At 43.0% G+C, this 27,099-nt stretch overlaps 1 long non-coding RNA gene across 2 annotated transcripts; it reads left to right on the top strand.

Moving 5' to 3' along the window:
* Positions 1–26,841, top strand: LOC138647087 (uncharacterized). Of its 2 annotated transcripts, none has more exons than XR_011314871.1 (4): positions 1–168; positions 247–334; positions 24,752–24,925; positions 25,010–26,841. It is a non-coding gene; the product is annotated as an uncharacterized lncRNA (long non-coding RNA). The 2 variants fall into 2 exon arrangements; XR_011314872.1 differs by having other exon boundaries at positions 36–168; positions 250–334; positions 25,010–26,272.
* The last annotated feature ends 258 nt before the right edge of the window (positions 26,842–27,099 follow it).

Below are 27,099 nucleotides of genomic sequence, written 5' to 3'. Positions count from 1 at the left end.
GCTGACGTCGCTCTGACCCGGCGTCTGGCCGTGAGTGTGATTGATCCCAGGAGCCGGAGCTGCAGTTCTTCCTCTGGGGCTCAGAGCACGGCCGGCTCCCGGCGCATGCGCCTCTGTCATCAGACCTGCGGGTGCCCTGCTGCCCCTTTCGTCTATGGTATCACCCAGGTATGACGGTGTTGCTCTTTTTCTGGACACAATACCAATTCGATGCAATGTTGCTCATGTTTTGGGTCTGGTCCACAGCAGGTAGCCTCTGCAGCCGCGGGTGTCAGACGACAGGCGATAAGATGTGTGGGCCGGGGACGCTGGGAGTCATACTCCGTCTTTTAAGGTATCAGTAGGTCGCACGAGAGGAGGCAGTGTAACGGCGTAATCTTATATTACAGTGCAGGGTGAGCCGTCATGTGCCGCTGTGACCAGTCCTGTGCCGCTGTGACCAGTCCTGTGCCGCTGGGACCAGTCCTGTGCCGCTGTGACCAGTCCTGTGCCGCTGGGACCAGTCCTGTGCCGCTGGGACCAGTCCTGTGCCGCTGTGACCAGTCCTGTGCCGCTGTGACCAGTCCTGTGCCGCTGGGACCAGTCCTGTGCCGCTGCGACCAGTCCTGTGCCGCTGGGACCAGTCCTGTGCCGCTGCGACCAGTCCTGTGCCGCTGCGACCAGTCCTGTGCCGCTGCGACCAGTCCTGTGCCGCTGCGACCAGTCCTGTGCCGCTGCGACCAGTCCTGTGCCGCTGCGACCAGTCCTGTGCCGCTGCGACCAGTCCTGTGCCGCTGCGACCAGTCCTGTGCCGCTGCGACCAGTCCTGTGCCGCTGCGACCAGTCCTGTGCCGCTGCGACCAGTCCTGTGCCGCTGCGACCAGTCCTGTGCCGCTGCGACCAGTCCTGTGCCGCTGCGACCAGTCCTGTGCCGCTGCGACCAGTCCTGTGCCGCTGCGACCAGTCCTGTGCCGCCACTGCCTGCAATAATCACAGGCTGCAGCACGTCGGTGTATACAGACATAGGGCGGAAATTACAGCAGCCAAGCCGGCGAGAAGCTGCGAGGCGTGGGAGGCGTCCTGTGCATTCTCCCGGGCACTGCTGTGAGGGCGCTCCAGCTCCACCGCTGCAGGCAATCCCTGAAGGTCATCATGGGCATTAAGGGCAATGTTACCGGCACTATTTATAGGGGCACTCTAGCTGTGAATATGGGGGAACTCTAACACTTTTTAAGGGGCATGGTATAATAAGAAGTAAAAATAAATTGGAGATTTCCAGGTCTGCTCCAGCACACTGACATCATAGAAAGTGCAGTGTGTGTGACAGATGGTGACTGACGATATCGTGGGGGCGTAGAGGCACTTGCCGCTATATGAGGGGGTCACAATGCCGCCATGTGGGGGGGAGACCACCAGTACAACCAGTGCCGCTCCTCTGAAGTGTAGGACTGCGGGAACTGTAGGAGCGGTGGACTCCAGAACGGGACCTAAGATTTCACTAAAGGTAAAAACATAGAAGAAGGCTTCCCATGCTGTGGATGCGTCCTCCATCCCCTCCCGTGTCCGCTCCTGTTTTCCCTCGCACTCCTATATCTGGACGCAGTGTAGACGCTGTTCATCCTCAGCTTCATCATTCCTGTACAATAAAGACCCAAACAAGGAAATGCAGAAAGGAATGTAGATCTATGAGCCCTGCAGGAAAGTGTCGCCTCTGCTAAGCAAGGAATCCGATCTGCAGGGACAGTGACTGCATCTCCTATGGGCTCTGTATGTGATCCGAAGAGACAGTACTATCCCCTATAGACAGTGTATATGATATGCAGGGACCGTACCGTCCCCTATAGACAGTGTGTAACCTGCAGGGATAGTACCGTCCCCTATAGACACTGTATATGATATGCAGGGACCGTACTGTCCCCTATAGACAGTGTGTAACCTGCACGGACAGTACTGTCCCCTATAGACACTGTATATGATATGCAGGGACCGTACCGTCCCCTATAGACAGTGTGTAACCTGCAGGGATAGTACCGTCCCCTATAGACACTGTATATGATATGCAGGGACCATACCGTCCCCTATAGACAGTGTGTAACCTGCACGGACAGTACTGTCCCCTATAGACACTGTATATGATATGCAGGGACCGTACCGTCCCCTATAGACACTGTATATGATATGCAGGGACCGTACCGTCCCCTATAGACACTGTGTAACCTGCAGGGACAGTACTGTCCTATATAGACACTGTATATGATATGCAGGGACCGTACCGTCCCCTATAGACAGTGTGTTACCTGCAGGTATAGTGCCGTCCCCTATAGACAGTGTATATGATATGCAGGGACCGTACCGTCCCCTATAGACAGTGTGTAACCTGCAGGGACAGTACCGTCCTATATAGACAGTGTATATGATATGCAGGGACCGTACCGTCCCCTATAGACACTGTGTAACCTGCAGGGACAGTACCGTCCCCTATAGACAGTGTATATGATATGCAGGGACCGTACCGTCCCCTATAGACACTGTATATGATATGCAGGGACCGTCCCGTCCCCTATAGACACTGTATGTCACCTGCAGGGATAGTACCGTCCCCTATAGATACTGTATATGATATGCAGGGACCGTACTGTCCCCTAAAGACAGTGTGTAACCTGCAGGGATAGTACCGTCCCCTATAGACACTGTATATGATATGCAGGGACCGTACTGTCCCCTATAGACACTGTATATGATATGCAGGGACCGTACTGTCCCCTAAAGACAGTGTGTAACCTGCAGGGATAGTACCGTCCCCTATAGACACTGTATATGATATGCAGGGACCGTACTGTCCCCTATAGACACTGTATATGATATGCAGGGACCGTACTGTCCCCTATAGACACTGTATATGATATGCAGGGACCGTACTGTACCCTATAGACACTGTATATGATATGCAGGGACCGTACCGTCCCCTATAGACACTGTATGTCACCTGCAGGGATCATACTGTCCCCTATAGACACTGTATGTGATTCAAAGAGAGTATCAACTCCTGTGGATACTGTATATAATATGAAGGGACGGTACCATCCACTGTAGATACCGTATATGATCTCCAGGGACACTACCATCCCCTATAGACAGTGTGTATGTTCTCCAGGGAAAGTGCTGTCACCTATAGACAGTGTATATGACCTGCAGGGACAGTACCGTCCCCTATAGACACTGTATATGATCTCCAGGTAAAGTGTGTAATGCTTTGGTTGCTCAGTATTTCCCAGACTGATGTTTCCGGGTCGTGTTTGTTTAGTTCTGGAGCTGATGAGCGCTGATACAGTGTATCTGATGTGCTCACCCAGTGCCCTCTCTGCACCCGCCAGTGCTGAGCTATAAATGCCCTCATCCGTGCTACCACTTATGCCAGTCCATGAATTATTCAGGTGAAGCCTATTGGGTTCATGCCAATGACAGAGCCACTGTCGATGCATTGAGCGCACACTTCCACCTGATGTCCAGCAGACACTCGGGCACAGACCGGAGCCCGCGCTCCCCTCTGTCCAGTCACTAATGCAATTCTGGACTAAAAGTTAAAAATGCAGAAAAGGAGCTGAAGCTTCTGGTCAGATGAGCAGATCCTGGCGGGATGCTGACGGTGAAGTGTAAGGTCGGCGGGTGATGTATGGAGAGTGAAAGCCTCTCAGGGAGGCAGCGGATGGAGCTGGTAATGGTCATGGCACCAGCAAAGATATCACTGCCCCATTACATTTACCTGACTGCATTGACACATTGTGACGTGTGATGTTTTCCTGTCCCATTGGGTCTCTGGTGAATGAGGAGCTCGATGGTTGGAAAAGCAAAATAACCTCCTGTCTGCTCTTCAGCCCGGTCAGGACCAAGGACGCGGCGGGGAGAGGCAATGACTGTAACCTTAGTAATAAGATGGTAAACTTAATGCAAAATGGATTCCACGATTCTAATTGGCCCGGAATGGGTATCATCACTATCTAGGGAACACCCATCACCTCCATCAACACTATCTAGTGACCGCCCATCACCTCCATCAACACTATCTAGTGACTGACCATCGCCTCCATCAACACTATCTAGTGACTGACCATCGCCTCCATCAACACTATCTAGTGACCGCCCATCACCTCCATCAACACTATCTAGTGACTGACCATCGCCTCCATCATCAGTATCTAGTGACCGCCCATCTCCTCCATCATCAGTATCTGGTGACCGCCCGTCTCCTTCATCATCAGTATCTGGTAACTGCCCGTCGCCTCCATCATCAGTATCTGGTGACCGCCCATCACCTTCATCATCACTATCTAGTGACCGCCCGTCACCTCCATCATCACTATCTAGTGACTGCCCATCTCCTCCATCATCAGTGTCTGGTAACTGCCCGTCACCTCCATCATCAGTATATGGTGACTGCTCTCACCTTCATTATCAGTATCTGGTGACCGCCCATCGCCTCCATCATCAGTATCTGGTAACTGCCCGCCGCCTCCATCATCAGTATCTGGTGACCACCCATCACCTCCATCATCAGTATCTGGTGACCGCCCATCACCTTCATCATCACTATCTAGTGACCGCCCGTCACCTCCATCATCACTATCTAGTGACTGCCCATCTCCTCCATCATCAGTGTCTGGTAACTGCCCGTCACCTCCATCATCAGTATCTGGTGACTGCCCGTCTCCTCCATCATCAGTATCTGGTGACCGCCCATCGTCTCCATCATCTGTATCTGGTGACTGCCCGTCCCCTCCATCATCAGTATCTGGTGACCCCCCGTCTCCTCCATCATCAGTATCTGGTGATCGCCCGTCTCCTCCATCATCAGTATCTGGTGACCGCCCGTCGCCTCCATCATCAGTATCTGGTGACTGCCCGTCTCCTCCATCATCAGTATCTGGTGACTGCCCGTCGCCTCCATCATCAGTATCTGGTGACCGCCCGTCACCTCCATCATCAGTATCTGGTGATCGCCCGTCTCCTCCATCATCAGTATCTGGTGACCGCCCGTCGCCTCCATCATCAGTATCTGGTGACCGCCCGTCTCCTCCATCATCAGTATCTGGTGACCGCCCGTCTCCTCCATCATCAGTATCTGGTGACTGCCCGTCGCCTCCACCATCAGTATCTGGTGACCACCTGTCGTCTCCATCATCAGTATCTGGTGACCGCCCGTCTCCTCCATCATCAGTATCTGGTGACCGCCCGTCTCCTCCACCATCAGTATCTGGTGACTGCCCGTCGCCTCCACCATCAGTATCTGGTGACCGCCCGTCCCCTCCATCATCAGTATCTGGTGACCGCCCGTCTCCTCCATCATCAGTATCTGGTGACCGCCCGTCTCCTCCACCATCAGTATCTGGTGACCGCCCGTCTCCTCCATCATCAGTATCTGGTGACCGCCCGTCGCCTCCATCATCAGTATCTAGTGACAGCTCGTGGCCTCCATCATCAGCATCTAGCGACAGCTCGTGGCCTCCATCATCAGCATCTAGCGACAGCTCGTGGCCTCCTTTACTTCTTTTTGCCACTTGTACACAGTTTTTGAAGGAACTCTGCAGGAGATTTTGCCAGGCATCTTGGAGAACGGACTGAATATGAGACTGAATAGGAGTAAATGACTGTAATTTCTAGATATTTTTATGTTACGCTTCGCCCATCAGTCCTCCGTTATGTGTAAACCAAAGCATCAGCTCTAGAAATCCAAACTGCCCGGAATTTTCACCACAATAATGATCTCCTGAACTGCAAGAAGCTGCATTCACATCACAAGGACACATAAGGGCCCCGCACTCCGCATCTGGTCCACAGAGGGAAGCGAGCTTAACCCCTTCATTGTTGACATCGGAAATAACAGCAGCTGTGTTCACCGCACTGATCAATACAAGATGGAAGCTTTATTCTAACATGTAAAGACTGATCAGAAACCTCAAGAAGCCAAACACAGAAACTTACATCAATAATTTCCTGTCCTATTTATGGAGCTTCTTGTAGCGGGTACATTTTCTCAGTTTTCAGTCTCTTCACCTCAATGGCAGATTGCTGAGCTCAGTGTCACCACAGCAAGATAATAATGAGGGAAATGGAAGAAGGGAAGGGATGATTACTACCCATAGTTCACAAAGGTGGTCACTTATCAAGCTCATAAGATCCTCGTGTAAGGAACCTGAAAACACCACAGGAGAGCACATTATTTTGGTTGCCCACGAAACTGAAGAATACAGCAAATTTAATACTGCCCCTATGTACAAAAATATAACTACTATAATACTGCTCCTATGTACAAGAATATAACTACTATAATACTGCTCCTATGTACAAGAATATAACTACTATAATACTGCCCCTATGTACAAGAATATAACTACTATAATACTGCTCCTATGTACAAGAATATAACTACTATAATACTGCTCCTATGTACAAGAATATAACTACTATAATACTGCTCCTATGTACAAGAATATAGCTACTATAATACTGCTATGTACAAGAATATAACTACTATGATACTGCCCCTATGTACAAGAATATAACTACTATAATACTGCCCCTATGTACAAGAATATAACTACTATAATACTGCCCCTATGTACAAGAATATAACTACTATAATACTGCCCCTATGTACAAGAATATAACTACTATAATACTGCTCCTATGTACAAGAATATAACTACTATAATACTGCCCCTATGTACAAGAATATAACTACTATAATACTGCCCCTCTATATAGAAGAATATAACTACTATAATACTGCCCCCTATGTACAAGAATATAACTACTATAATACTGCTCCTATGTACAAGAATATAACTACTATAATACTGCTCCTATGTACAAGAATATAACTACTATAATACTGCCCCTATGTACAAGAATATAACTACTATAATACTGCCCCTATGTACAAGAATATAACTACTATAATACTGCCCCTATGTACAAGAATATAACTACTATAATACTGCTCCTATGTACAAGAATATAACTACTATAATACTGCTCCTATGTACAAGAATACAACTACTATAATACTGCTCCTATGTACAAGAATATAACTACTATAATACTGCTCCTATGTACAAGAATATAACTACTATAATACTGCCCCTATGTACAAGAATATAACTATTATAATACTGCCCCTATGTACAAGAATATAACTACTATAATACTGCTCCTATGTACAAGAATATAACTACTATAATACTGCCCCTATGTACAAGAATATAACTACTATAATACTGCCCCTATGTACAAGAATATAACTACTATAATACTGTTCCTATGTAGAAGAATATAACTACTATAATACTGCCCCCATGTACAAGAATATAACTACTATAATACTGCCCCATGTACAAGAATATAACTACTATAATACTGCTCCTATATACAAGAATATAACTACTATAATACTGCCCCTATGTACAAGAATATAACTACTATAATACTGCCCCTATGTACAAGAATATAACTACTATAATACTGCTCCTATGTACAAGAATATAACTACTATAATACTGCTCCTATGTACAAGAATATAACTACTATAATACTGCTCCTATGTACAAGAATATAACTACTATAATACTGCCCCTATGTACAAGAATATAACTACTATAATACTGCCCCTATGTACAAGAATATAACTACTATAATACTGCTCCTATGTACAAGAATATAACTACTATAATACTGCTCCTATGTACAAGAATATAACTACTATAATACTGCCCCTATGTACAAGAATATAACTACTATAATACTGCTCCTATGTACAAGAATATAACTACTATAATACTGCTCCTATGTACAAGAATATAACTACTATAATACTGCCCCTATGTACAAGAATATAACTACTATAATACTGCCCCTATGTACAAGAATATAACTACTATAATACTGTTCCTATGTAGAAGAATATAACTACTATAATACTGCCCCCATGTACAAGAATATAACTACTATAATACTGCCCCATGTACAAGAATATAACTACTATAATACTGCTCCTATATACAAGAATATAACTACTATACTACTGCTCCTATGTACAAGAATATAACTACTATAATACTGCTCCTATGAATAAGAATATAACTACTATAATACTGCTCCTATGAATAAGAATATAACTACTATAATACTGCTCCTATGAACAAGAATATAACTACTATAATACTGCCCCTATGTACAAGAATATAACTACTATAATACTGTTCCTATGTACAAGAATATAACTACTATAATACTGCTCCTATGAATAAGAATATAACTACTATAATACTGCTCCTATGAATAAGAATATAACTACTATAATACTGCTCCTATGTACAAGAATATAACTACTATAATACTGCCCCTATGTACAAGAATATAACTACTATAATACTGCTCCTATGTACAAGAATATAACTACTATAATACTGCTCCTATGTACAAGAATATAACTACTATAATACTGCCCCTCTATGTAGAAGAATATCGCTGCTATAATACTGCTATGTAGAGGAATACCTGTAGGACACAGACCAGGTCGGAGCATTCTCTTCCCGGCTTAGTATACATCTGTATTAGTCTCCTGACATCTCTTGAGCGTTATCCCGGGATCTATATGTAATTATGAATACTGACCTCTGTGCCCCCCGTGGAGCTGGGGGGGTCGCTATTTATGCAGGAATGTGATTTTTTTTGCATGGAGAATCATGATCTTGTTCTTATGTTATCAATATTTGATCACAGGATTTACTCGGTGGTAAAGGTGCCTCCTGTAAAGTCCTGATCTGCAGGGCAGTCACGTTTCTTCTCCTCCCTCTGTCAGTTTATTCGTACGATCCTTTACATTGTGAGTCATCGGCGCTGCGTTCGCTCTTCGGCCTTTTTTCTTTGGATCAGCTTGTCAGCGCGTTGCTGGTTAATTCATTACCGCTGCCGTCAATCATCGGGTTAGTCACCGGAGTCTGAGTGCGCAGGTGTCTTCCACACAATTAGCCGCCTTGTTCGGAGCTCATCTGAATTTATTCATACAGACAAACTGGTGGTTTTCTCTCCATATGTTCGTGTTGGTGAATGCGCCGACTCCGGGGAACGTGCCCTGATCTCTGCGCTTCTTTTGACATGAACAAAGGCTCAGACTGATTAGTATTTCTCAAGTGTTTATTAAAATGGTTGACAAAAGTCAGAAAGCCAGGAGCAACATGTCAGCAAGGTGAGCGGCGGCAATGCGGAGAGCCCAGCCATGGCTTCCAACAAACACAACCCCCTCCCAAATCTTCATCCGCAGATATGCTAATTGGCGTCTAATTGGTTCAGTCATTGGAGAGTGGAGGCAAAGTGATGCTAATGACTTTGTATTAGGAGGAGGTGAGAGATGGGAAGCGAGGCGGCTGTACAGGATAACCTGCATCCAGGGAGCCCATGGAAATGTTGCATCAGGCTCACAGTCACATTTATCAATATTCCAACAAAACCTGGGGCCCAGTCTCACAATACTACGCTGCTCTGAGATCGGCGAGGATATGACATCTTATCTGCCACGTGTGGGAATAGGCAGCATTACTGTGCAGCGGGCACGACTTCGCAAATCTGGGGGTTACTTGCAACAATTGCAGAATTCTCGCAGTTTTATCTTTCTGAACAAACTGATGTTGCATGAAGTTGAGACAATGTCACAATTGTGGTTAAGTTACATTGTTGTGGAGAACTCACGATCAGTGGCTAGCAAGAGTCCAATGGGCCCGATGCAAAATTTGGACCTGGCCCCCACCTGCATCCTATAGAGAAATGCGTGTTTGCCCCCTCCCATTCTTGCTCCTTCCGTTAATAATCTCCTCCCTCTAGAGCCTCCTGTTATTATGTCCCCCATCCTGAACCCCATCCTATAATAATAATGTCCTCCATCCTGGGAAACTTCCAGTAATAATGTCCCACCCTTTTCCCTTCCAGTAATAATTCCCTGGGCCCTACAAGTAAAAAAAAACCCCATATTACAACAATTTCCACTATATTGGACCCTTTCCTGGTATCATGTCCCCTTCCTGGTTTCATTCCCCCCATCCTGGGTCCCTTTCTGGTATAATGCCCCTTATCCAGAGCCCCTTTTTTGTATCATGTCCCTTATTCAGGAACCCTTCGTGGTATAATAGCTCCTATCCAGGGCCCCTTCCTGTTATCACGTCCCCTCCCTGGTATCATGCCCCCCATCCTGGGTCCCTTCCTGGTAAAATGTCCCCCATTTTGGTACAATGCCTCAATCCAGGGCCCCTTCCTTGTATAATGTCCCTTATCCAGGGTCCCTTCCTGGTATAATGGCCTCTTCTTGGTATAATGTCCCCTATCCAGGGCCCCTTCCTGTTATCATGCCCCCCATCCTTAGCCCCTTCCTGGTATAATCCTGGTATAATGTTCCACATTTTGGTACAATGCCCCTAATCCAGGGCACCTTCCTGGTATAATGGCCCCTTTTTTTGTATAATGCCCCCCCCCCCTTCCCATCCTGGGCTCCTTCTGTTATTCTCTAGTACATTTTAAGAAGAATGAAATGATTTTTCTTGCCTTCCTCTGCTGCCACGACGTGCGTCGTCCTCTGCAGCTGGCGTAGAAGTCGGCAGCTGATCTCAGTGTGTCGGCACAGGCTGCGCATGATGTCTCTGCTACACGTCACCCGGCATAGGGCAGCCGACGTCTGCGCAGACCCCTGATCGGCCGTTAGCGTGTATTGCAGTGAAGGGACTAATCGCAGAATATCCAGATGAAATTGGTGCTTGATGTATTGGATGTTCAGTGCCTTGTGAAAGTATTCGGCCCCCTGGAACTTTTAAACCTTTTCCCACATATCATGCTTCAAACATAAAGATACCAAATGTAAATTTTTGGTGAAGAATCAACAAGTGGAACACAAATGTGAAGTTGAACGAAATTTATTGGTTATTTTAAATTTTTGTGGAAATTCAGAAACTGAAAAGTGGGGCGTGCAATATTATTCGGCCCCTGTAACGTAATACTTTGTTGCGCCAACTTTTGCTGCGATTACAAGTCTCTTGGGATAGGTCTCTATCAGTTTTGTACATCGAGAGACTGAAATTCTTGCCCGTTCTTCCTTGAGCTCAGTGAGGTTTGATGGAGATCGTTTGTGATCAGCAGTTTTCAGCTCTTTCCACAGATTCTCGATTGGATTGAGGTCTGGACTGTGACTTGGCCATTCTAACACCTGGATACGTTTATTTGTGAACCATTCCATTGTAGATTTTGCTTTATGTTTGGGATCATTGTCTTGTTGGAAGACAAATCTCCGTCCCAGTCTCAGGTCTTTTGCAGATTCCAACAGGTTTTCCCCAAGAATAGTCCTGTATTCGGCTCCATCCATCTTCCCAACAATTTTAACCATCTTCCCTGTCCCTGCTGAAGAAAAGCAGGCCCAAACCATGATGCTGCCACCACCATGTTTGACAGTGGGGATGGTGTTCAGGGTGATGAGCTGTGTTGCCTTTATACCAAACATATCGTTTGGCATTGTTGCCACAAAGTTCGATTTTTGGTTTCATCTGACCAGAGCACCTTCTTCCACATGTTTGGTGTCTCCCAGGTGGCTTGTTGCAAACTTTAAACAACACTTTTTATGGATATCTTTGAGAAATGGCTTCTTCTTGCCACTCTTCCATACTGGCCAGATTTGTGCAGTGTACGACTGATTGTTGTCCTATGGACAGACTGTCCCACCTCAGCTGTAAATCTCTGCAGTTCATCCACAGTGATCATGGGCCTCTTGGCTGCATCTCTCCTCAGTCTTCTCCTTGTTTGAGATGAAAGTTTAGAGGGACGGCCGGGTCTTGGTAGATTTGCAGAGGTATGATACTCCTTCCATTTCAATATCATCACTTGCACAGGGCTCCTTGGGATGTTTAAAGTTTTGGAAATCACTTTGTATCCAAATCCGGCTTTAAACTTCTCCACAACAGTATCACGGACCTGCCTGTTGTGCTCCTTGGTCTTCATGATGCTTCACACAGACCCCTGAGACTATCACAGAGCAGGTGCATTTATACGGAGACTTGGTTACACACAGGTGGATTATATTTATCATCATTAGGCATTTAGGACAAGATTGGATCCTTCAGAGATCCACAATGAACTTCTGCACTGAAAGTAAAAGGGCCGAATAATATTGCACGCCCCACTGTTCAGTTTTTGAATTTCCACAAAAATTTAAAATGACCAATAAATTTCGTTCCACTTGTTGATTCTTCACCAAAAATTTACATTTGGTATCTTTATGTTTCAGGCATTATATGTGGGAAAAGGTTGAAAAGTTCCAGAGGACCGAATACTTTCGCAAGGCACTGCATTTTGTCTTTTTCTTCTTAAAAAAAAAAAAAAACACCCAAAAAATTCTTGGAAAACTCTTCCAATTAATTTCTATGCCACATCCACTTTTTTGTTCATATAATGATTTTTAGTTGTTTTTTTTTTTTTTTTTACTGAAGAGGTTTTACAAATATTCTGTGGGCAAAAAGAAAGGGCACGTCACATTTTTATAAATGGATGTTGAAATAAACCTAGGCTTTGTATAATTAGAAAAGTGAAAAAACTCTTCTCGGGGAAAAAAAACTTCCAAAATTCTTAAAAACAGCTTCAAGAGGTCAAAAACTCCCCAAAACAGGAGCGTTTCCTGAAGCAGTTTCTGCTTGCAAAACTGAAGCCTTTTTATTGGGCAGCACAGCTAGTTTGGAGCAAATTCCACCCAGAGCCGCTTCAAAGAAGTGACATGGGCTATGGGCTTTCTTTTCTCCCCAAAAGTTTTTTTTTTTTTTTTTTCAAATCTTTATGCATAAAGATAAAATCATTCCAAGCGACAGCAAAGTGATTTCACAGTATAAATGAAAAGGAAGATTCTCAGTAATTTTTTAGTGATTTTTCAGGAGGTTTTTTTTTTTTTTTTTGGAGCAGATCCACAATAAATATCTCCTTCATTATCAGTCTACGCATCGGTCCTAGTTTGCAATACTATTTGTATGGAATAAGAAAACCAAAGCTTTATCTGCTTCTTTTTGTTCATATCCTTACACGGGTATGAAATACTGAAACATCGTATGAAACATTTGCGATGAAAGAACAGGAGACATTTACTAAAAACATGTGCAAGTGGGCATCGACTTTCTTAAAGGGAACCTGTCACCCCGTTTTTTGAGATTGAGCTATAAATACTGTTAAATAGGGCCTGCACTGTGTGTTACTATAGTGTATGTAGTGTACCCTGATTCCCCATGTATGCCGAGAAATACATTACCAAAGTCGCCGTTTTCGCCTGTCAATCAGGCTGGTCTGGTCAGGTGGGCGTGTTCACAGCGCTCTTTTCTTCCCCAGCTTTCCGTTGGTGGCGTAGTGGTGTGCGCATGTCCAGAGTTCCGACTTCCCTGCGCCCACGTGAAGACACAGCGCGCGATCTGCGCTGTAATCCCTTGCATCGGTGGGGGCGGCCATCTTCCTGTGGCCGCGCGTGCGCAGATGGAGTACTCTGCTGCACGGGGCTTCAGGAAAATGGCCGCGGGCAGCCGCGCGTGCGCATTAGAGATCGCGGCGGCCATTTTCCCAAAGCCGAGTTTGCATCTCGGCTTTGGGAAAATGGCCGCCGCGATCTCTAATGCGCACGCGCGGCTGCCCGCGGCCATTTTCCTGAAGCCCCGTGCAGCAGAGCACTCCATCTGCGCACGCACGGCCCCAGGAAGATGGCCGCCCCCACCGATGCAAGGGATTACAGCGCAGATCGCGCGCTGTGTCTTCACGTGGGCGCAGGGAAGTCGGAACTCTGGACATGCGCACACCACTACGCCACCAACGGAAAGCTGGGGAAGAAAAGAGCGCTGTGAACACGCCCACCTGACCAGACCAGCCTGATTGACAGGCGAAAACGGCGACTTTGGTAATGTATTTCTCAGCATACATGGGGAATCGGGGTACACTACATACACTATAGTAACGCACAGTGCAGGCCCTATTTAACAGTATTTATATCTCAATCTCAAAAAACGGGGTGACAGGTTCCCTTTAAATAAAATAAATCTCTGCTAATGTGATAGAAAAATGTGCAATTATGTAATAATTTTGAAGGTATCCGTGGTGCATACACATAACTAGCAAGATGTATGCAGTACAGTCCTGCTCAGCTTCTTCTCTAGTGTTCTCCCAGTCAGTGCACTCAGGAACCTAGAGTAAAAAAGTCATACAGTTATATGAAAAAGTTTGGGCACCCCTATTAATCTTAAGCTTAATGTTTTATAAAAATTGTTTTTTTTGGCAACAGCTATTTCAGTTTCATATATCTAATAACTGTTGGACACAGTAATGTTTCTGCCTTGAAATGAGGTTTATTGTACTAACAGAAAATGTGCAATCTGCATTCAAACAAAATTTGACAGGTGCATAAGTATGGGCACCCCACCAGAAAAGTGACATTAATATTTAGTAGATCCTCCTTTTGCACTAATAACAGCCTCTAGTCGCTTCCTGTAGGTTTTAATGAGTTCCTGGATCCTGGATGAAGGTATTTTTGACCATTCCTCTTTACAAAACAATTCCAGTTCAGTTAAGTTTGATGGTCGCCGAGCATGGACAGCCCTCTTCAAATGATCCCACAGATGTTCAATGATAATCAGGTCTGGGGACTGGGATGGCCATTCCAGAACAGTGTAATTGTTCCTCTGCATGAATGCCTGAGTAGATTTGAAGCGGTGTTTTGGATCATTGTCTTGCTGAAAGATCCATCCTCTGCGTAACTTCAACTTTGTCACCGATTCAAGAACATTATTGTCAAGAATCTGCTGATACTGAGAGGAATCCATGCGTCCCTCAACTTTAACAAGGTTCCCGGTGCCGGCATTGGCCACACAGCCCCAAAGCATGATGGAACCTCCACCAAATTTTACTGTGGGTAGCAAGTGTTTTTCTTGGAATGCTGTGTTTTTTTTGGCCGCCATGCATAATGCCTTTTTGTATGACTAAACAACTCAATCTTGGTTACATCAGTCCACAGGACCTTCTTCCAAAAAGAAATTGGCTTCTCCAAATGTGCTTTTGCATACCTCAGCCAACTCTGTTTGTGGCGTGCTTGCAGAAACGGCTTCTTTCGCATCACTCTCCCATACAGCTTCTCCTTGTGCAAAGTGCGTTGCATAGTTGACCGATGCACAGTGACACCATCTGCAGCAAGTTGATGCTGCAGCTCTCTAGAGGTGGTCTGAGGATTGTCCTTGACTGATCTCACCATTCTTCTTCTCTGCCTTTCTGATGTTTTTCTTGGCCTGCCACTTCTGGCCTTCACAAGAACTGTACCTGTGTTCTTCCATTTCCTTACTATGTTCCTCACAGTGGAAATTGACAGGTTAAATCTCTGAGACAGCTTTTTGTATCCTTCCCCTGAACAACTATGTTGAATAATCTTTGTTTTCAGATCATTAGACAGTTGTTTTGAGGAGCCCATGATGCCACTCTTCAGAGGAGATTCAAACAGGAGAACAACTTGCAAGTGGCCACTTTAAGTAGCTTTTCTCATGATTGCAGACACCTGGCTATGAAGTTCAAAGCTCAATGAGGTTAGAAAACCAAAAAAAAGTGCTTTAGTAAGTCAGTAAAAAGTAGGTAGGAGCATTTAAAACAAGAAAATGATAAGGGTGCCCATACTTATGCACCTGTCAAATTTTGTTTGAATGCAGATTGCACATTTTCTGTTAGTACAATAAACCTCATTTCAAGACAGAAACATTACTGTGTACAACAGTTATTAGATATATGAAACCGAAATAGCTGTTGCAAAAAAAAAAACTATTTTTATAAAACATTAAGCTTAAGATTAATAGGGGTGCCCAAACTTTTTCATATAACTGTATATAGCCTTGTGTGAATGATTGAGCAGAGGAGAATGGCCGTCTCTGGGCATCAGGGGTTCCCTTTATAATGATATCAGGCATTCCCTATGTTATAGAGCAAGTAAAGCGGATGCTCTGTATTATCAGCCCCACAATATCCAGTCTCGGAGACGCGGGGCGCTGTGTCCCATGTCTCCAGGTATAATAGTCGTCATTCTCAGGGCAGGTAAATCACATAGAATTCCTCCGCTGATTACGACACTTTCCGATGACTAACCCTTCATCGGCATTTTCAATAAATTTACGGATGTGTTTGGCTTCCAAGATGCTGAGTATCAAGGCTGCGGAGCTGGCGCTGTCCACGGGTTGTGGTGCTGAAAGTGCTGCTCTGTCGCTGACTTATTACCCCAGATCCAATGTGGGGGACACAGCGTAGAGCCGGCCTTTTCTCTGCCACCGGGTTGTGACTTTGTGCGTCTACGGGAAGTAACAGATTCACTTGTTTGATTTTCTTTTTGTTGGAAATACATTATTTACACTCAAATTAATAAAAAAGTATCCCACATGCTGCTACAAGGCGCGCTGCTATTCCCACATTAGCCCTTTCTGTGTGATAAATGGATGCGGAGACCGGAGAGGCCGACACTCCGCCGATGTCACACGAGGGCTGCATTTAAGTACAGCTGTCTAATGGGATAGTTCCCATCCAAATTGTAAGCACGAGTGCACATGGAGCCGCGCAGGGACTCGCCTACTTCAAAACAAGGCTCAACGTCCTGGAAGAGACAGCGCACATAATTAGAAAATGTTTTCTGACTAGTTAATTACAATATCCATACATTATCTCACTGCTTCTGTAGATACAACGTGGCCTTATGAGAATAAGGGATTCAGTCCTGCAAAGAAAATACTCTAAACTTTCCAGGATTTGAAAAACATTCAAGAACGGCGCCACCCCTGACTTCAGGTTGTGTGTGATATTGGAGCTCTGCACCATTCACTTTAATGGAGCTGAGCCGCAGTAACAGACACAACCTGTAGGAAGGTGGTGGCGCTGTTTTTGAAAAGAGGAATCTATGTTTTTCTAATCCTGGGCATTAACTTAAAAAGATAAATGCTAAAAGGCTGCTGATGGTTTTGTTTTAGGGCATCAGTAAGAAAAGCTAGAAGCAGGGGTGCAGCCAGGTCTGGGGCAGGTACCCCTGTGCTGGGTATGAGGGGGCACTGCTGGCATCACAGATACAGTAATTCTAGCAGTAGACTCTTTTTTTTTTTTACCTTCTCCAGGAGAGTGGCGCTGGGATCTGACAGCAGCAGATTCAGGGAGACTAACGCTTTACTAATACTGATACATTGCAGCAAAGTATCAGCAGAACACTGTGCATATTGTAGCCAATCTCAGGCCTAAAGCTGTAAGGTCTATAGACTGGAACAGGCAGGTTCTGTTAACTGACAGCAAGCAGAGGTATGAAAGTAAAGAGGAAATGAGACACAAAGTGGGGAATGTATCATTGCAAGCACAAATTGTGACAAACTTATCAACAGATGATCAAAAAATGGTAATTTATTGCAACTATCATCAGATGTGTGTTCTCTTTACAAATTGTGTGAAACTGCACCACAACTTGTCACAACTTGCAAGTCATACATCTGCTGGAAAACCTCACTTTACTGAAAATGTAAAGATCCAGAAAATGTAGTAAAATGCCATAAATGCTCAATAAAATGAAGGAAACAAACTCTATGACGAAAAATACAATGATAAATCCTCCCCAGAGTTTATTACAAACTTGAATTAGAGGGAATGTATCATCAGGAAATGGCCTATTGTTTAAGTCAAGTTTGGGAATTTAATGTACATATATTTATATTTACATTTTGGATATTTTTTTTTTAATTTTCCATATCGCAATTTATATATAAAAAATGTATAGAAATCTTGCAATTTTAGATTCTAACTTCCTGTTTCAGTAATTCCAGAATTTACTACAGATTGATATGAAATAAAAATTGTTTTCTACAAATAAGAAAAAGAAGCTTGATTTAAACAGGACATTTTTGATGTTGCATTCCATGTGAAATTTACATAAGTTAGGATTTTATTTATTTACATAAGTTGGAACTTTATTTACTTACATAAGTTAGGATTGTATTTACTTACATACAGTAAGTTACAATGTATCTTTTAGGATTGTATTTACTTACGGTAAGTTACAATGTATCTTTTAGGATTGAATTTACTTACATACTGTAAGTTACAATGTATCTTTTAGGATTGAATTTACTTACATACGGTAAGTTACAATGTATCTTTTTAGGATTATATTTACTTACATATGGTAAGAAACCAGGGATTCAAGCTTGAGGAGGCTAATTTGCATATTCCAGGTGCCTTCTGGGAAAAGCAAAGAGTCTCCCTAAGTTAGAAGATCGTTGGGTATAGCCGGGACCAGCTGCTTGGAAAGCATCACCAAACCGCGCGCCTGTAGGACATTATTGCAAGAGAGCTTGGCTGAGTAGATTACACAAGAAGGAATTACACAGAGTGCTGTGCACACTGTCAGATCACTGATCTGTGATGTCCCCCCCTGGGCCAAAGTAAAAAAGTAAAAAAAAAAATTTTCAAATGTGTAAAAAAAAAAAAAATAAAATATTCCAAAATAATGAAAAAAAAAAAATATTATTCCCATAAATACATTTCTTTATCTAAATAAAAAAAAAAAAACAATAAAAGTACACATATTTAGTATCGCCGCGTCCGTAACGGCCCGACCTATAAAACTAGCCCACTAGTTAACCCCTTCAGTAAACACCGTAAGAAGAAAAAAAAAACGAGGCAAAAAACAACGCTTTATTATCATACCGCCGAACAAAAAGTGGAATAACACGCGATCAAAAAGACAGATATAAATAACCATGGTACCGCTGAAAACGTCATCTTGTCACGCAAAAAAACGAGCCGCCATACAGCATCATCAGCAAAAAAATAAAAAAGTTATAGTCCTGAGAATAAAGCGATGCCAAAATAATTATTTTTTCTATAAAATAGTTTTTATCGTATAAAAGCGCCAAAACATTAAAAAAATGATATAAATGAGGTGTCGCTGTAATCGTACTGACCCGAAGAATAAAACTGCTTTATCAATTTTACCAAACGTGGAACGGTATAAACGCCTCCCCCAAAAGAAATTCATGAATAGCTGGTTTTTGGTCATTCTGCCTCACAAAAATTGGAATAAAAAGCGATCAAAAAATGTCACGTGCCCAAAAATGTTACCAATAAAAACGTCAACTCGTCCCGCAAAAAACAAGACCTCACATGACCAAAATATAGAAAAATTATAGCTCTCAAAATGTGGTAACGCAAAAAATATTTTTTGCAATAAAAAGCGTCTTTCAGTGTGTGACGGCTGCCAATCATAAAAATCCGCTAAAAAACCCGCTATAAAAGTAAATCAAACCCCCCTTCATCACCCCCTTAGTTAGGGAAAAATTAAAAAAATGTATTTATTTCCATTTTCCCGTTAGGATTAGGGTTAGGGCTAGGGTTAGGGCTAGGGTTAGGGCTAGGGTTAGGGCTAGGGCTACAGTTAGGGTTGGGGCTAAAGTAACGGTTAGGGTTTAGATTACATTTACAGTTGGGAATAGGGTTGGGATTAGGGTTAGGTGTGTGTCAGGGTTAGAGGTGTGGTTAGGGTTACTGTTGGGATTAGGGTTAGGGGTGTGTTTGGATTAGGGTTTGTTATAATTGTGGGGTTTCCACTGTTTCGGCACATCAGGGGCTCTCCAAACGCGACATGGCGTCCGATCTCAATTACAGCCAATTCTGCGTTGAAAAAGTAAAACAGTGCTCCTTCCCTTCCGAGCTCTCCCGTGTGCCCAGACAGGAGTTTACCCCAACATATGGGGTATCAGCGTACTCAGGACAAATAGGACAACAACTTTTGGGGTCCAAGTTCTCCTGTTACCCTTGGGAAAATACAAAGCTCGGGGCTAAAACATATTTTTTGTGGGGAAAAAAAAGATTTTTTATTTTCACGGCTCTGCGTTATAAACTGTAGTGAAACACTTGGGGGTTCAAAGTTCTCACAACACATCTAGATTAGTTCCCTGCGGGGTCTAGTTTCCAATATGGGGGGTTTCTACTGTTTAGGTACATTAGGGGTTCTGCAAACGCAATGTGACGTCTGCAGACCATTCCATCTAAGTCTGCATTCCAAATGGCGCTCCTTCCCTTCCGAGCTCTGCCATGCGCTCAAACGGTGGTTTCCCCCAACATACGGGGTATCAGCGTACTCAGGACAAATTGGACAACATCTTTTGGGGTCGAATTTCTCCTCTTACCCTCGGGAAAATACAAAACTGGGGGCTAAAAAATAATTTTGGGGGGAAAGATTTTTTTTTTTAATTTTCACGGCTCTGCGTTACAAACTGTAGTGAAACACTTGGGGGTTCAAAGCTATCACAACACATCTAGATGAGTTCCTTAGGGGGTCTAGTTTCCAAAATGGTGTCACTTGTGGGAGGTTTCTACTGTTTAGGTACATTAGGGGCTCTGCAAATGCAGTGTGACACCTGCAGACCATTCCATCTAAGTCCTCATTCCAAATGGAGCTCCTTCCCTTCCGAGCCCTCCCATGCGCCCAAACAGTGGTTCCCCCCCACATATGGGGTATCAGCGCACTCAGGACAAATTGGACAACAAATTGTGGGGTCGAATTTCTCCTGTTACCCTCGGGAAAATACAAAACTGGGGGCTAAAAAATAATTTTTGTGGGAAAAAATTTTTGTTTTATTTTTACAGCTGTCCATTATAAACTTCTGTGAAGCCCTTGGTGGGTCAAAGCGCTCAGCACACATCTAGATAAGTTCCTAAGGGGGTCTACTTTCCAAAATGGTGTCACTTGTGGGGGGTTTCTACTGTTTAGGTACATTAGGGGCTCTGCAAACGCAATGTGACACCTGCAGACCATTCCATCTAAGTCTGCATTCAAATGGCACTCCTTCCCTTCCGAGCTCTCCCATCCGCCCAAACAGTGGTTTACCCCCACATATGGGGTATCAGCGTACTCAGGACAAATTGTACAACAACTTTTGGGGTCCAATTTCTTCTCTTACCCTTGGGAAAATAAAAAATTGGGGGCGAAAAGATAATTTTTGTGAAAAAATATGATTTTTTATTTTTACGTTTCTACATTATAAACTTCTGTGAAGCACTTGGTGGGTCAAAGTGCTCACCACACCTCTAGATAAGTTCCTTAGGGGGTCTACTTTCCAAAATGGTGTCACTTGTGGGGGGTTTCAATGTTTAGCCACATCAGGGGCTCTCCAAACGAAACATGGCGTCCCATCTCAATTCCAGTCAATTTTGCATTGAAAAGTCAAATGGCACTCCTTCGCTTCCGAGCTCTGCCATGCGCCCAAACAGTGGTTTACCCCCACATGTGGGGTATTGGCATACTCAGGACAAATTGTACAACAATGTTTGGGGTCCATTTTCTCCTGTTACCCTTGGTAAAATAAAACAAATTGGAGCTGAATTAATTTTTTTGTGAAAAAAAGTTAAATGTTCATTTTTATTTAAACATTCAAAAAATTCCTGTGAAGCACCAGAAGGGTTAATAAACTTCTTGAATATGGTTTTGAGCACCTTGAGGGGTGTAGTTTTTAGAATGGTGTCACACTTGGGTATTTTCTATCATATAGACCCCTCAAAATGACTTCAAATGAGATGTGGTCCCTAAAATAAAATGGTGTTGTAGAAATGAGAAATTGCTGGTCAACTTTTAACCCTTATAACTCCCTAACAAAAAAAAATTTTGGTTCCAAAATTGTGCTGATGTAAAGTAGACATGTGGGAAATGTTACTTATTAAGTATTTTGTGTGACATATCTCTGTGATTTAATTGCATAAAAATTCAAAGTTGGAAAATTGCGAAATTTTCATAATTTTCGCCAAATTTCCGTTTTTTTCACAAATAAACGCAGGTACTATCAAAGAATTTTTACCATTGTCATGAAGTACAATATGTCAGGAGAAAACAATGTCAGAATCACCAGGATCCATTGAAGTGTTCCAGAGTTATAACCTCATAAAGGGACAGTGGTCAGAATTGTGAAAATTGGCCCGGTCATTAACGTGCAAACCACCCTTGGGGGTAAAGGGGTTAATCTGGTAGACTGGGACAATATCCTCAGAAATAAGAATACAGATAATAAATGGGAAATGTTTAAGAACATCCTAAATAGGCAGTGTAAGCGGTTTATACCTTGTGGGAATAAAAGGACTAGAAATAGGAAAAACCCAATGTGGCTAAACAAAGAAGTAAGACAGGCAATTAACAGTAAAAAGAAAGCATTTGCACTACTAAAGCAGGATGGCACCATTGAAGCTCTAAAAAACTATAGGGAGAAAAATACTTTATCTAAAAAACTAATTAAAGCTGCCAAAAAGGAAACAGAGAAGCACATTGCTAAGGAGAGTAAAACTAATCCCAAACTGTTCTTCAACTATATCAATAGTAAAAGAATAAAAACTGAAAATGTAGGCCCCTTAAAAAATAGTGAGGAAAGAATGGTTGTAGATGACGAGGAAAAAGCTAACACATTAAACACCTTCTTCTCCACGGTATTCACGGTGGAAAATGAAATGCTAGGTGAAATCCCAAGAAACAATGAAAACCCTATATTAAGGGTCACCAATCTAACCCAAGAAGAGGTGCGAAACCGGCTAAATAAGATTAAAATAGATAAATCTCCGGGTCCGGATGGCATACACCCACGAGTACTAAGAGAACTAAGTAATGTAATAGATAAACCATTATTTCTTATTTTTAGGGACTCTATAGCGACAGGGTCTGTTCCGCAGGATTGGCGCATAGCAAATGTGGTGCCAATATTCAAAAAGGGCTCTAAAAGTGAACCTGGAAATTATAGGCCAGTAAGTCTCACCTCTATTGTTGGTAAAATATTTGAAGGGTTTCTGAGGGATGTTATTCTGGATTATCTCAATGAGAATAACTGTTTAACTCCATATCAGCATGGGTTTATGAGAAATCGCTCCTGTCAAACCAATCTAATCAGTTTTTATGAAGAGGTAAGCTATAGGCTGGACCACGGTGAGTCATTGGACGTGGTATATCTCGATTTTTCCAAAGCGTTTGATACCGTGCCGCACAAGAGGTTGGTACACAAAATGAGAATGCTTGGTCTGGGGGAAAATGTGTGTAAATGGGTTAGTAACTGGCTTAGTGATAGAAAGCAGAGGGTGGTTATAAATGGTATAGTCTCTAACTGGGTCGCTGTGACCAGTGGGGTACCGCAGGGGTCGGTATTGGGACCTGTTCTCTTCAACATATTCATTAAAGATCTGGTAGAAGGTTTACACAGTAAAATATCGATATTTGCAGATGATACAAAACTATGTAAAGCAGTTAATACAAGAGAAGATAGTATTCTGCTACAGATGGATCTGGATAAGTTGGAAACTTGGGCTGAAAGGTGGCAGATGAGGTTTAACAATGATAAATATAAGGTTATACACATGGGAAGAAGGAATCAATGTCACCATTACACACTGAACGGGAAACCACTGGGTAAATCTGACAGGGAGAAGGACTTGGGGATCCTAGTTAATGATAAACTTACCTGGAGCAGCCAGTGCCAGGCAGCAGCTGCCAAGGCAAACAGGATCATGGGGTGCATTAAAAGAGGTCTGGATACACATGATGAGAGCATTATACTGCCTCTGTACAAATCCCTAGTTAGACCGCACATGGAGTACTGTGTCCAGTTTTGGTCACCGGTGCTCAGGAAGGATATAATGGAACTAGAGAGAGTACAAAGGAGGGCAACAAAATTAATAAAGGGGATGGGAGAACTACAATACCCAGATAGATTAGCGAAATTAGGATTATTTAGTCTAGAAAAAAGACGACTGAGGGGCGATCTAATAACCATGTATAAGTATATAAGGGGACAATACAAATATCTCGCTGAGGATCTGTTTATACCAAGGAAGGTGACGGGCACAAGGGGGCATTCTTTGCGTCTGGAGGAGAGAAGGTTTTTCCACCAACATAGAAGAGGATTCTTTACTGTTAGGGCAGTGAGAATCTGGAATTGCTTGCCTGAGGAGGTGGTGATGGCGAACTCAGTCGAGGGGTTCAAGAGAGGCCTGGATGTCTTCCTGGAGCAGAACAATATTGTATCATACAATTATTAGGTTCTGTAGAAGGACGTAGATCTGGGGATTTATTATGATGGAATATAGGCTGAACTGGATGGACAAATGTCTTTTTTCGGCCTTACTAACTATGTTACTATGTTACTATGTAATGTATCTTTTAGAATTGCATTTATTTACATATGGTAAGTTACAATGTATCTTTTAGGATTGAATTTACTTACATACGGTAAGTTCCAATGTATCTTTTTAGGATTATATTTACTTACATATGGTAAGTTACAATGTATCTTTTAGAATTGCATTTACTTACATATGGTAAGTTCCAATGTATCTTTTAGGATTGTATTTACTTACATACGGTAAGTTACAATGTATCTTTTAGGATTGTATTTACTTACATATGGTAAGTTACAATGTATCTTTTAGAATTGTATTTACTTACAATACGGTAAGTTACAATGTATCTTTTAAGATTGTATTTACTTACATACGGTAAGTTACAATGTATCTTTTAGGATTGTATTTACTTACGGTAAGTTACAATGTATCTTTTAGGATTGTATTTACTTACATATGGTAAGTTACAATGTATCTTTTAGGATTGAATTTACTTACGGTAAGTTACAATGTATCCTTTAGGATTGTATTTACTTACATACGGTAAGTTACAATGTATCTTTTCTTTCAGGAGCTAAGGAGGATACATATCTGATAGGCATACCCCCTCAGTGAAGGTTCCCAGGGGCCAAGAAGCCACTCCGCCTTACCCAGGACATAGAGATCCAGGTTTAGGGCTGAAGACTGAATCTTTGCTCAGAGTAAAGGAACATGAGAGTCTGAATCACACCAGACATTAGCGGAGGTAGGAGGCAGCACTGATACAAATGTCCCTGTGTCTTAATGGCTCCTTGATAATTTCTTAAAGTAGCTCTGTATTCTTTTGTAGACAAGGAGAGGTGTAACGGGGTCCCGGCTCCCGTGTGCAGACTCCTCCACAGCCGAGGACGCGGACCTTTTGTTCTTTTGCTTTGGTACAATGAACAGGAGGTAAAACCTTTTCATCAAATTTACTTAGAGGAGAGCCGATCAATCCTTCCTAAATCAGCAGCGCAGCCTCAGGACTGAATGATACCGTATTGATTGAGCCCTCATCTACGCAGTTTACATACAGTTCTTCTCATCCCCGCAGCCTCGTTATTCATTACCTGGATATAATCACCGTTCTTTCTATAGATCCATATTATGTAGTGCAGGTTTACGATTGTGGAAGAGGAATAACTTTAGCGCCTGGTGAGACGGTCTACATCATGCTACTTTTTATGGAAATGAGGAGTGTTAAATTGGCTGTAAAATTGGAAAAAGAAGCCAGAACGGAGTTCCCTGTGTTGATGGTGCCTCTATTATACTTATCAGATCTTTCTATACATACATATTTTGCATTAAAATCATCGATAAGAATTACTTGCACTACCATATCTGACCACATGGTGCGCTGTCTCAAGGAAACAAGTCCAGAAACTGTTTTATTCAGGCTGCTCCACCTAGTGGTAGAATTACACAATGCACGGGGCATTCCATTCCTTGTTACAGTGTATTTGCTGGTACATTGTATGGCAGTCCTGTGATTGCCACACCTAACTTTAGAGTTTGATGTGTTGCTATGGCAAACCCCAGCGCTTCTTCTTTTCTAAGTATAATAATAATTGTCTGTAATTTTCAGTTTTTTTCCCTGTAACTACAAACAGTAAATCAGTCATGTAGAAATGTTTTGTGAATCGCGCCCGGCTACATAGAAGCCAGCGCTGCCTATAATAACAGGCTTTCCAATGCCTTCATGGTGGGTGCACTTGTTATATTGCAGGAATTGAATATATTTATCTTGCAAATACAGGAAGATTGGGTAATTCCAAAAGAAGCATCAAAATGAGCAAAATGAACGCAAAGGGAAGTCAGCTAGAAAGCGGCCCCTATGGCCCCGTGGTCCTGCTATTGTGCACCAACCCGGTCCCCTTTATGTTGGGTTTTACTTCTCACTCGTGTGCATGACAATGACTGTGTATTAAAGAGGCTGCAGCAACTCTTATGCTGAATTACTGCACAGTAGCATAAGCCACTTTTCAATTTTCGATAGTACCTCTTCCTTTACATCATTATCTTCTTGGAGCTGCTGAATAACAATTATAGATATTTTTCTTACAGCAAACAACATAGTAACATAGTAACATAGTTAGTAAGGCCGAAAAAAGACATTTGTCCATCCAGTTCAGCCTATATTCCATCATAATAAATACCCAGATCTACGTCCTTCTACAGAACCTAATAATTGTATGATACAATATTGTTCTGCTCCAGGAAGACATCCAGGCCTCTCTTGAACCCCTCGACTGAGTTCGCCATCACCACCTCCTCAGGCAAGCAATTCCAGATTCTCACTGCCCTAACAGTAAAGAATCCTCTTCTATGTTGGTGGAAAAACCTTCTCTCCTCCAGACGCAAAGAATGCCCCCTTGTGCCCGTCACCTTCCTTGGTATAAACAGATCCTCAGCGAGATATTTGTATTGTCCCCTAAACAACTGGTCATACAAAAAGGAAAGTCAGAAAATGAGTGACTTCTATGGGAGTGAGCGTGCTCCTTAACATGTGCAGAGGTGACTGCGCTGAGAGGGAAGAGAGGCGGCTTCATAGCTTAAAGTTCATGGTTGGCTCCTGTGTTTTCTTCTAGCCTCATATTAGAGGTGATAGGATTTATTGGCATTAAAAAAGTAACTTTTGTCCTCAGCATTCGCCCATATGTTTTATTAACACTTTGATCGTCTTCCCCCCACAGGGTTAATGTTGTTGTTGCGAATATTTTGTCCCAAAATTCTCTCCTATCTGTAAAGACTCCAATCTAGTTTAATTATCATCATCATCCTCATTAGATCATTTTATTACAGTGGCAGCCAGTGATTGGGCCAATTATACATCCCGGCGACCGCTGAAGATTTCACTTATAGAACAGAGGAGAATAATGAGCGTGAAGAGGATAGAAGAGC

This window comes from Ranitomeya imitator, chromosome 8 (assembly GCF_032444005.1).
Source record: "Ranitomeya imitator isolate aRanImi1 chromosome 8, aRanImi1.pri, whole genome shotgun sequence".
NCBI lineage: Eukaryota > Metazoa > Chordata > Amphibia > Anura > Dendrobatidae > Ranitomeya > Ranitomeya imitator.
The sequence above is the reverse complement of the archived record's forward strand: the minus strand, read 5'-3'. Positions and strand labels throughout refer to the sequence as shown.